General features: G+C 38.5%; 1 long non-coding RNA gene and 1 pseudogene across 2 annotated transcripts; one reads left to right on the top strand and one right to left on the bottom strand.

The window, feature by feature from the left end:
* The first annotated feature begins 21 nt into the window (after positions 1 to 21).
* Positions 22 to 3,634, top strand: LOC137732312 (histone-lysine N-methyltransferase ASHR2 pseudogene; annotated as a pseudogene). Its single transcript, XR_015957619.1, has 2 exons — positions 22 to 1,245; positions 3,160 to 3,634. The product of XR_015957619.1 is annotated as a histone-lysine N-methyltransferase ASHR2 pseudogene (transcript).
* A 347-nt stretch (positions 3,635 to 3,981) lies between these two features.
* Positions 3,982 to 4,581, bottom strand: LOC148689909 (uncharacterized). Its single transcript, XR_015957620.1, has 2 exons — positions 4,358 to 4,581; positions 3,982 to 4,267 (listed from the first exon to the last, which is right to left on the bottom strand). It is a non-coding gene; the product is annotated as an uncharacterized LOC148689909 (long non-coding RNA).
* Positions 4,582 to 12,238: the final 7,657 nt, after the last annotated feature.

Below are 12,238 nucleotides of genomic sequence, written 5' to 3'. Positions count from 1 at the left end.
TGTCTAAGGCAACTGACCGAAAACCGCAGGAAGCAAATGGAAATGGCGTAGGAATCATTCAGGGTAACGGAGATAGAAGGGAGAGGACGGGCGTTAGTGGCGGCTCAGCCACTCAGGGGCGGCGAAATTGTTCTCAGAGAATCTCCGATCCTCCTCTACTCCACTCTTCCTCTCATCGCTCCTTCTCCCCAACCTTACTGCCAACACTATTTTAAAACCTTACAAAAACCCCAACCGCAAGCTCAACCCCAAGTATGTCCACTGTGTTCTCACCATGTCTTCTGTGGCCCGAATTGCCTCTCCGCCGCTCTCTCCTCCTCCCACTCCCCTTGGGCCTGCTATGCCCTCCGCCTTCTCCGTGACCCCTCTTCGCCTCTCTCCGGCCGGCCGCTCGAGCGCCAGGTCCAGGCTAGTTTCCTGATCGCCGCCTACAACCTCGCGGCGGTTTCCCCTTCCGATTTCCAGATTTTTTGTCTCTCCAGGGCCAGCCGCACGACCTCGCCGTCGCCGACACCACGGCTGCTGCCCAGTTTCTTCACTCTCTCATCTCGACACTCCGTGCTCCTCACCCAATGTTCCTAGAGCAGCCGTTTACGGTGGAGCTCTCGGCGGCCCTGCTGGCCAAGGACAAGCTTAACGCCTTCGGATTGATGGAACCCTTCACGGAATTGTCGCAGAGGGCGAGCAGAGCCTACGCCATTTATCCGAAAGCTTCGTTCTTTAATCATGACTGCCTCCCCAATGCCTGCCGCTTCGATTATATCGACACAGACAGCGAACACAACACCGACATGGTTATCAGGATGATCCATGATGTTCCAGCTGGGAGGGAGATTTGCCTGAGCTATTCGAACCGGCAGAGGACTATGGCTTCGCTTGCCAATGTGATCGCTGCAAGGTGGAAGCTAATTGGTCTGACAGTGAGGAAAACGATGAGGGTGGGGAAGAAGCAGAGGGTATGGATGAGGACCAAGACCAGGAAATGGAAGCAGCCTTGGAATCAGAACCGGAATCCGGGAATAACATTGAAGCAGCCGAAGCTCAAGCCCAAGGGGAATCCGATTTCCCACACGCCTATTTCTTTCTCAGGTTCATGTGCAATAGAACCAATTGCTGGGGCACTCTGGCTCCATTGCCCCCAAAAGATGACGGAACTCCTTCGAATGTCATGGAGTGCAATGTCTGTGGCAACCTTAAGAAAGATGAAGATAGCTAACTAACTGCTCTCTTGGCTGCTGGCTTTGTGTAAGTTTGACTATTATCTTTCTGCATTGAATTCACCTTTTGTTTTAGTTAGTTATGAGTTAACAGCTAGAAACTGAATCCTTTGTATTTTTCGAGTTTCAACGCTAAATATGCATATGCACCTTCAGATCAAACCGCTCACCAGTTTATGTGATGATTGCTTGTAAACTTCTAAATTAATGAAAAAAGTTGAATTGGTTATGTTTACGACTCCTATAATGAAAATAAGATAAGGTCACTTATCGAGATGAAATTGGTGTGTTATCAAGCAAGCATTTAGAGTTTTCCTCTGGTTTTATCCTTGCTAGGCAATTTAAATTTATATCACCTGATTAGTCTAATCGATGTGTCATCCCGCAGAATCCTTAGCAAATTGTAAGCGGTTACATGCCCTATTGTTGTTAGCTCGTTTATTTGTCCATCATCAGGACATATTCAGAGTCTTCAGACCAAAGTTTAACTATGATTAGGAACATGAACAAAAAGTTTAAAACTCCCCTATTCTCAAAGGTGTAGAACCGGCTGAGAGGTAACCTGTTCTAAATGTGTGGGTTTTGGTTTTCTTTAGGAATGAAATATTTCTTCTTCACTAGTTGCTTTACTTTTTAGGATTCTATAGGGAAAGACAAAAAAGAAAGACCAAAAACACTAAAGCAAGAAAGCAACAAAACTATGCAAACACATCTGATCGCCACTTGGTAAAGCTTTTTAATGATAAACTAGACAACTGTGATTTTGATACAGCAAATTGACAGACGGAAAGCCTAGATGTCCTCCTGTATCTTGATGCATGTACGCATGTACCTAAGTACCTAGAAATATATAGTGGAAGAAGTTTGAGTAAAGGGTGCATACTTAAAAAAGGGATAGCAAAAGCCTATGCTTTTAATGGGAAAATGACTGCATGCTTTCTTTGGGAGCAAGTTGAAATATATGGCAAACCTTCTCATAAAACTAATACAAACATGCATATTAGTTAAGGGTTGTCTAACTTTTTGTGTACAAAACTAGTTGATCAGATTGGGATAAATCGCAAGACTTTCATGCCAAGCCATGATTCTATTGACATCAAGATAATTTAAGTGCATCCCTATAAGTAGGTATATGTTAAAAATACTCGTTGAATGTTTAGATCACAGGCTTCAAGAGATCAAAAGTTGGTAATCACGATCTTCTCAATGAAGAAAGCAAATGCATAATTAGAGGTTTCAGAGTTTTTATTAAATTGGTTATTCATCTTTGCAATGAGAAAGCTGGTATTTCTGGTTCTTGTTTTAGGAATATGATGACCCAATGATTCCTATGGGCGGATTGCTGGTGTGTGCGCCGTTGTCCTTTAATATGCGTAAGCATTTTTTCTTTTCCTTTGTAAGTTAGAGCCAACGTGTGCTTAGTGGGAATTCTTTATACTTAGATATCACGTTGGGTTAGGAAAGGTTAATAATTTCATGCTACGTTTGGTGACAAATGAGGGATTAGGATGCTGACTTTTTATTGAAGCAGTTTAGGGTTTTCTCCAAAAGGATCAGTAGGTTTCAATTAGTGTATAAGCATATGCTAGCTGTTTGGAATTGTATTCATCATATGGCATACGCTACCCGTATGCATTATATAGCCTCCTTTCTTCTTTGGTTCGAAACTATACTGTCTATCCTCCAAAAATATAGTAATGTGATGTTTATGCCTAGAAAATATTGCACCTAGGGTGGTCCAATATAATTGTCCGTTTCAAGTGTATGTCTGCATGCGTGCAAATACCCTCTCTCTCTCTCTCTCTCTCCTTGACAAGCGATGCTTGAAATAATCTTTTGGAAAAGAAAAAAAAAAAAAAACCAACCAACCGTAGTCTTATTTCCTCCGGTAGAGCTTAGTAGCTTCCTCTTAATAGAAGCTGATATTTCTTTTCGATTACAGAAACATTGGTGAAGGAGTAGGGGCAGACATCCGCCAGCACCAATCATTCAGACTGTGTGACCTGAGTGTGTGGTGGTCCGATATGCTATTGGCGGTAAGATTTTTGCTTTACTCAAAAGATAACTTATAGCAATCAATGAATAGCTAATGACATCCAATTGATTGGTTTTGGTAATTGACTATTCCCCTTTAACTGCTCCAACCTTTTTATCGAATCAAATGCGTAGATGCTTTCCCAATCACATTATATGAATCACCCCACTTGCTGTTTTGGAGTTTTTGGACCACCGTATGCTTATAGTTGCACCGCCTACTACTCTCGTGTTTGTAATGCTTCCAACTTTATAAGTGCGTAATGCCCCTGCAAAAGTTAACTAAAGGTGATTGTGTTTTTAGGTTTAGGATGTCATGAACGGCTTTGTCCGTGGCTATGGCATGTAATCGTGTTTTACCGAATTTATGTTACTCTGCTTAATGATGTGTTTGGACGAGGAATTTCTAGCTATTTTAGAATTTAGGGTTTAGAATTTAGGTTTAACCCTAAACACTAAACCCTACAAACATTAGATGACGGAAATGAAAATATAGTATGAGCATTACCAAATCACCTTCAAATGAATCCTTTCAAGTAGTCATTTGCAAATCACTCCAGGTACATTGAATCTAGTCATTTTAAATTCCCCAATTTGATATTTTGTAGCACGTTTCTTACTAACGTAGCCTAAATCCCTTTGTACTTGGTTATCCTCATCCCAACACAGGAAAAAAAAAATGCTTCTGGGTCACAAGAACATTTTTAATGTGTTTCGGAGAAGCACCTCATACGGAAACCACTGTCAAAGTGCTTCTGCAATAATTACTTAAATTTTGTTACAAGGTTCGACGTGTATTTTTTAATTTGAGACATCAAAATGCTTGTGAACATAAATGTTCAGAGTTTCAACCCACTCCGAATCAAACCCAGAAATTAAAAAAAAAACGAAAATGGGGTGACCTGCTGGTTATTTTCTCCTCCTTTTTGCTTTGAATTTTTGCTCCACAAAAGAATCACAAGGCAGGTAGTAAGAGCAAGAGAACAATGCAGCAGAAAAATGAAAGAGTTTATGACCTGCACAAGAAGAAGCCTTTGCGATTTAAAGGGGGAAATAATCGTAAATTGAAGAAATTTGAAAAGGATCTGAGCTCCAACAAACCTTACCCATTCTCACTTGGAAATCAACGGTTACCCAATCCAAATAGAGGTTCGAAATATACGAAATCCACGGAAGCCCAGGTATACCGGAATTGGTTCTTGCTTCTGGAGGAAAACCACGTGTATTGGAGCCAAGAAAAAAAATGGGAATTTCGGCTGAAAGCCATCTCGCAAGAAAAAAAAGGGAATTTCTGCACCTCACACCTCACGTGGAGAAAGAAGCGAGGTTATTGAAATGGAGGCAGATTGTCTGCCCTTCCATTACCATGCCCTTTTCTATATTGTATGGTCATGGTTAAATCATGTCAACATTTTATATTAATTTTTTTATAAAGATAATAAAACATGTTAACATGATTTAACCATGACCGCACAAATAGAAGGGAACGAGAAGGGCATGGTAAAATGAGGGCAGACAATCTGCCTCCTTTTGAAATTGGAGGTCAAGTTGTGAAATTGGAAGACAAGTCCCATTGGAACTTGGAAACCTTTATAGTGTGTTTAATAATCCATAATCAAATTGAGAGAAATTGAATTTAGGAGGAATTGGATTGAGGAGGAATTAAATGAGGTGGAATCAGAATCAGATTCCTGTTGAAGTTGTTTACTAAAACTGTCCGGAATCGGAATACAATTCCATAAAACTGTTTACTAATTCAGCAGAATCGGAATATAAACCAATATGATTACTAAAATGTCCTTATCTCAAATCAAATATTTTACATACTTTTTTTAATAAAATTTGATATAGTATATAATAGTAAGAAAAAATTAAATTGCTTTTTTATATCATAGACATACTAAAATAATTTTGTTCATTTTTTTATAAATTTAAGTATTGATTTTATATCTAAATTTTCTTGCTCAAGTTATAGTTTTTTCTCTTCAGCATATGTATGGAGTTGTGCATAATGTGAATGAGCATAGAATTATGCTTAATGAGTTAGAAGGACATGTAAAAAAATTGTTAGGAGCATTTTCAAAAAAATAAGTCTAGGTTAAAAGGATAATCTTAGAAATAATGAAAGTGAGGGCATAAAGGGAAAAAAATTATCATTCCAAGCAATCTGGAATCCAAATAACTTGTATATGTTGGGAATCTAAATCCTCCAATTTCAAGAATTGGAATCCATTTTTTTGTGTGGGTCCCACGCACTTTTAATTCCTAACAATTTTAGTAAACATAGGTATAATTAGTAATCAGAATCAGATCCCTTATTCTCATTTCGATTACGAATTACTAAACGTGCTATTGTACTATGTTTGGATGCGGGAAATAAACATAGAATTTTGGTAAAAATTAGAATTTATAAATTGACAGACACTAATTTTCTTGTTTGGATTCATAAACATAGAAATTTCCACGTGAAAAAAAAACTTAGAATTTGGGACCTCCAAATCCTAAGTTCAAATTCTATGTAAATAGATGTCATTTCTCAATTTCTATGATTGAGAGTTTAAAAATAACAAATTCCGTATTCAATTCCATTGTTATTTTATGTTTAACCAAACAAGAAAATTTACAAATTCTAGAAAATAAAATCTCTTCATTTCAATTTTCGTCATTTTTAAATTCCTTATTAATTTTAAATTTCTTCACTCAAACATAATGTAAAGTCAGGTAAAAAAACAAAAGAAGATAATGAACTTTGCTGTCAGATTGGAAAAGAAAGCATGGGTCTTGGGTCAAACGGGTTCAAAGTCCCATGTCAAATGGGTTTGAAAGTTCAAAAGAAAATTATAAAAAAAAAATGGGAGCTGCTTCTTAAGATTTCCATGTGCCAGGACTTCTACGCCATGCGACGTCCTACCTGGACTTGGAAAATGGGCAACGGTTTTCTGCCCTCCTACTTTTTGTGTTTTTTTATTTTGTATGATCATGATTAAGTTATGTTAATATTTTATATATTTTTTTATAGAGATAATCAAACAAAAATGAATAGTAATATAAAATATTAACGTGGTTTAACCTTGACTACATAAATATAAAGGGACGGAAAATGGAAGGACAGACAATTCTTGTCCTTGAGAAATTCAAGTATACAAGGGAAAGAAATAAGAAGTTTGCAGTAAACAAAGTTCTCAAATTAATTGGGAATGTCGCTCGTGTGGGACCCTCAAAGCAATTGCTACAGAAGAAGTTATGTTGATCAACCTTTCCCAAACCGTGTGGAACGGGTCTCACCACATGAAAGACTCTTAAAAATGCCCATCACTAAATCGACCCCAAACCGTGTGGAACGGGTCTCACCACATGAAAGACAAACCGTGTGGAACGGGTCTCACCACATGAAAGACTCTTAAAAATGCCCATCACTAAATCGACCCCAAACCGTGTGGAACGGGTCTCACCACATGAAAGACTCTTAAAAATGCCCATCACTAAATCGACAGGCATGATCACTCACTTGCGCCCAATTGCAAGCGTAACAGAGTCACTTGTGCCCAATTGCAAGCGTAACAGAGTCACTTGTGCCCAATTACAGGCGTACCAGAGGAAGGAAGGTGTAGACAAAAAGTACGGAAAATTAAGTCCCACCATGGAAAACGTCTCTACAAAAAAGAGGTTCAATACATTGATCCAAACTCACTTTTTCAAGTTTGATTGATTATTCATCAAAAAAATGTCGCTCAAATTTTATTTAACAGCACGAAGCCACGTTAAGATTCACAAGGTATGAAGTTGTATCAAAAATTAATGACATGAAGCTGCATCAAATTTCAAATGGCACAAAGCGGTAACAAATCCCAAATGGCATGAAGCCGAAGAAAAGCTTCAAATGGCACGAAGCCATATCGAGTCTCAAAAGTCACGAAGTCGCAATTTGCTCCAACGGCTTAAAGTTCTTGCCCGCACAAGCTAAAACTACACAAAGCATCAAACGTTCTAATGGCTCAAAGTCTTCACGCCGCATGAGCTAAAATTGTACAAGGCATTAAAATGCTCCAACGGCTTAAAGTCCTTGCTCGCACAAGCTAAATTTGCACAAGACATCAAACGCTCCAATAGCTCAAAATCCTCGCCTGCACGAGCTAAAACTGCACAAGGCATCAAAAGCTCCAATGACTCAAAGTCCTCACCGGCACGAGCTAAAACTGCACAAGGCATCAAATCCAAATACCAAATACATAAGGAACTACGAGTGACTTGATCCCTCAACGAAGGTACATATGCAATCTAAGGCTCTACCTAGATACAATCACAAAATCAAATAAACACTCAAATCCCCAAGTTACGATTTATTGATATTAGAATAAAAGGGTATTCCTTTCCCAAAATAAGGATTGTAATTAATAGGCATGTAACCTAGAATGGGTCGAACTCAATTTAACAAAATCCTCTTCGAAAAATTAATGAGAGTAAAATTATGTCGAGTGAATTATTAGTTTACATATTATGTACAATTTTTACTCAACACTCACAAAAAATACGCGGAGAGAATCCTCATTGGTTCCTCATATTCAATCTTTCTTTTCTTTTTCTTTTTTCTCTGTCTTTGTTTATCTCGCAACCTCATCACATGATGGAAGCTTATCAACTTGTCCCTGAAATTGAATGCTGAAATGACCATAAAACCCATAAAACAAATCAAGTGCATAAAGGTAGATAGTGGTGAACAACATGGGAGGTGCAGCCATTCCTCTTTATTACTTTTGCTTTTTTCTTTTTAAGTTTTGAGAGTTTCAAATTCTGAATTTAACTTGTTCTTATTCGTCATTTTATTTATAATTGTTTTCTTTTAAAAAGTTGTATATTTGTGGACAATATTCGAAGTTATGGTATTCACTAAATTACTTTTTTGGTTAAGTCAAATATTTGAAGTTACTGAACCATAACCCTTGCAAATATTCTTTGCTCGATCTTCTTTCTAGTGTGAAACACATGTCAATTTTCTACTTGGTGCGAAAATCAAATAATTTTGGAAGGAATATTGAAAGTAAAATTGTAGTTTTTCAATTTTTTTTACGGTATATGGTTATTAAAGTTGTACTAAATATATACACAAGAATGTAACGTGTACATGTTACATTCCAGTCTCGACTTCACCATGGACACGATATTATCTGCTTTGGGTTCCAACCACGTCTTCACGGTTTTGTTTCTGAGAACTCATGCGAGACCTTCCCAGTATATCACTCATCCTATGAATGCTCTCGCTCGAACTCGCTTAACTTCGGAGTTCCGATGGAACCTGAAGCCAGTGAGTTCCTAAAAGGCCTCGTTCTATAGGAGGTGAGCACGTGTATATAAGACACATTACCTTATCTTCGTTGGTCGATATGAGATGTTATTGTACGTACATGCGAAAAAAGGAAAATAAATTTGGAAAATGAGTCTAATGCATGAGTTTACATTTTTTTAGTAACACAATTACAACCCATGGTTTGCTTCCATTAATCAAAATTCAGGCCAAAAAGCCAAAATCTGAGCTGCTGAAAAGCAGTTCCATCCCAGCGAGAAACAGCTTCAGCTGTTCACGTCACACTTTTGGGAAGTCAGGCATTTTATGTTTGCGGCTCATCAGATAAAAAGTGAGTCGAGATTCGGAAAAACAATGCCAAAATAGATTGAGAAAATCTGAAGCCGGCAGAGAAGGAAGATATTTTCAGATGTATTGTTTCTTCAGAGAACAGGTTACACCGTCATGTATTATTATCATTTTATATATGATAATAAATTATTTTATGAATAAACGATATTATATATAATAAAGAGAGGATGGAGTGATTGAGCCTCATAATAGGCCAACTATAATGGTGTGATTCAAATTCACTGATCATAGCTAATTTTTTATTATGTAATAAGGGTAAAGTTATGGCCATAGATTTTTTTATCAAACATAAAATGACCAAAAATAAACCAAAAATGTCATAATATAAGTGTTTGGAACCAAAATAATATTAGTGGGTCGAGCGTAGGTTTATATTCGGCCCAAAACTTTTCCAAATGTACTATGAGCTGTCTAGTGGTCATAAACCGCTTATATAGGGTGGTCAAGTCCTATTGTAAGAAAGAGTGATTTGGATAAGAGCGGATGGGTCGAAGTCCTAGTACAATAAGGAGTCTCAATGGAGTGATGACGTTGAGATTTGAGAAATGAAGGTGGCCGAATAAAGAGTTTCGTTCAAAGTCCTAGTAGGAGTAGGATTGGCCAAGCCCTGGTAGGACTAGGACGAAAAATCCTAATCCAAGTATAGTTCTAATTCGCCCAAGATGAGATTGGCCGCTATAAATAGAAGGGGAATGCGTCATTCGAAATCCCCTCCAATTCAATACACAAATTGTCCTACACGAACCTCTCAAACATCAACACACCTTCAGTTTGGATAAACAACATTGTTATCGTAGAATCAGCCGACCGAGGAGCAATTTCAGTTTGGCAAGTTTCGGCCGAGAAAGGTTTCCGAATCCTTATTGGCAGAGGTCATCTTATTAGTCTTCTCGACGAAGTAAGGTATTACAAGTTACTACGTTCGACACATTGAACGCCGAGTGATTTTATGATTGAATACTCACAAGTGAGTTTCAGAGTTCGACATTCTGACGGCCGAACCACATTTACCATCAAGACATACATCTCTTTTGAGTACTTGTGTCCGTATAGTTTGGAGCCGGTTCGACGTGCTTATACTTTTACGAATATAATCATCATGACCAAACCTGGTGCCGACGATTCGTGAACTTTGCAGAACTAGTAGCCTTGTCTTCAGGCTCGAGAACCCGAAGGCCAAGATGTGTTCCTTTCTTGGTTGCAGTTGCAAGATCAAGAAGTCAGTAGCGTGTTCAACACAACATCAACAAATTTTACTCCTCGGGTGAGCTCGGCTGACGAGTTGGCACACCTTGCATCAACCGAATGACGTAGTTAGCTTATTAGTTACTCGGCCTGCGCGCCACGTAGGCTTGGTAGTTTTTAGGGTCAACAATAAGATACAAGCCAAAGTTAGAGGTGATTTTCCATTATTCTTTGTGACAGTTTTGCTTTCCTAAGATACACATAACATTGTAGTAAAATATGGAACGAGTATAGTATATGAAAAATATGTACAAATTGTTCAACAACTTTGTCAAAACAAAAAAAAAACATTATTTCGGCCTTTTTTTTTTAATATTTATTTACTTTTACTCTTGATAGAAAACGTGAGTTGTATATGTTTATTGTAAAATGTGTCAAAAAATCATGTGTTAAGCGTAAAAATATGTGCGTCTATAATACTATATAATATTTTGTAGTTATGAAATATGTACAGTTTAATGAATCATCAAAAAGTCTCTGCTATGCTAACTTACTAACTATTGTTGGACTTGGAGATATAGGAGATTAGTTATTCGATACGCGAATGTACTAACTATTACTGGGATTGGAGATGTGGGAGACTAGATATACCCACGAGTCCTAATACAAAGCATATTCTTATTTACAAATTATTATGCTGGGAGGAGAATTAAAGGATTTTAGAGGGTAAATACGGGAAAATACAGGGAGCAAAACAAATATCTGCTCTGTTGCAATCACTAAAAATATAAAAACACCTATTCCTTTTGGTACCGTTTGGTACGTGAGACAGGACGGAACAGAGTGGGACAAGGCGTTCCATCTCATGTTTGGTGCGCCTAAAACGGGTGGAACGAGCTGTTCCACGGGACGAGTTTTGGATGAATTTTCGTTCCACCTCACCTCCCTGAAACGACTCGTTCCACATCCGTGGAACACAAAATTATAACTTCTCCGTCTCCTTCTTCTTCCTCCTTGTTTCCATCCGAGGGCATCTTTGCTCCCACTCCATTCCGTTCCGTCATGTCCCGTCCCGTCCCGTCCCATTCCGTTCCGTTCCGTCCCGTTCCGTCTGCATACCAAACGATACCTTTAGGTTATACAACAAAACTGCCTTACTTAATCGGTGAGAAAAACCCGACAATGACTGAGAATGACGGGCATCAAGAACAACGACGGCGTGGAAGAGGGAAAAAAACCCAGGGTTCCAAAAGAAACAAAAGCTGATAATGGAGAGAGAGAACCGAAGCACTCAAAGAAATTGAAACTGGAAAGGATAAACGTGTGGCCTCGGAGGACAAGAAAGTCATTTTACTGTACGAAAGAAGGCAATAAATAGCTTAACAAAAGAATTGAGGAGCATTTTGTTCTGCATACTGCCCTATAAGAGTAAGAGCATCCCCAGCGTGGGGTTTTGCTCGGGGGAAGGGCTCCAAAACAATGGCCCGAGGGCCGGTGGCGATGCTCCAGCGTGGGGGAGGCCGAAGGCAGGGGGAGGCCCGAGGGCCAGGCCCGTGAGGGATTGCCAGGCCTTGAGCCCGAGGTGGGGCTGACGCCAGGGTGGCGTCAGCGCATTATTTAATTTTTTTTGTGTCAGGCGCGTGCACCCCACCCGCGCGTGGGGGCGCGTCGCCGTCACAAAAAAATTAAAAAAAGCAAGTGTCAGTTACAAATTAAAAAAAATTAAAAAATTAAAAATCTGATGGAAATCTATCCTCAAATATTGTGAACCGATTATGACACGTGGCGCGACGTGATTGGTTAATAATCTTATCAGAAATCCATCACCAATAATTGTATTATTTTGTATTATTTAATAATACTTCGGATAATGACACGTGACGCAACGAGAACGATTAAAAATCTTATCCGATATTACAATTAAAATTATTTTGTATTATTTTATAAATAAAAAAATACTAATATTTTATTACCTATTGCCAGGGCTATTGAAGTGTAACGGTGGAGATGCAAATTCTATTGCCAGGGCTACTTACTGTTCATTAAGGGCAGTTACTGTTTATTAGGTGGATTGAATAGTGTATTGCCAGAGGAGAGGGCTCCAACGCTGGAGTTGCTTTAACAGAAGTTTGGATTTTAGTATATATAT

This window comes from Pyrus communis, chromosome 16 (assembly GCF_041283825.1).
Source record: "Pyrus communis isolate YQ-2024b chromosome 16, ASM4128382v1, whole genome shotgun sequence".
Classification (NCBI taxonomy): Eukaryota; Viridiplantae; Streptophyta; class Magnoliopsida; order Rosales; family Rosaceae; genus Pyrus; species Pyrus communis.
This window is presented reverse-complemented; position numbering and strand designations above follow the sequence as displayed.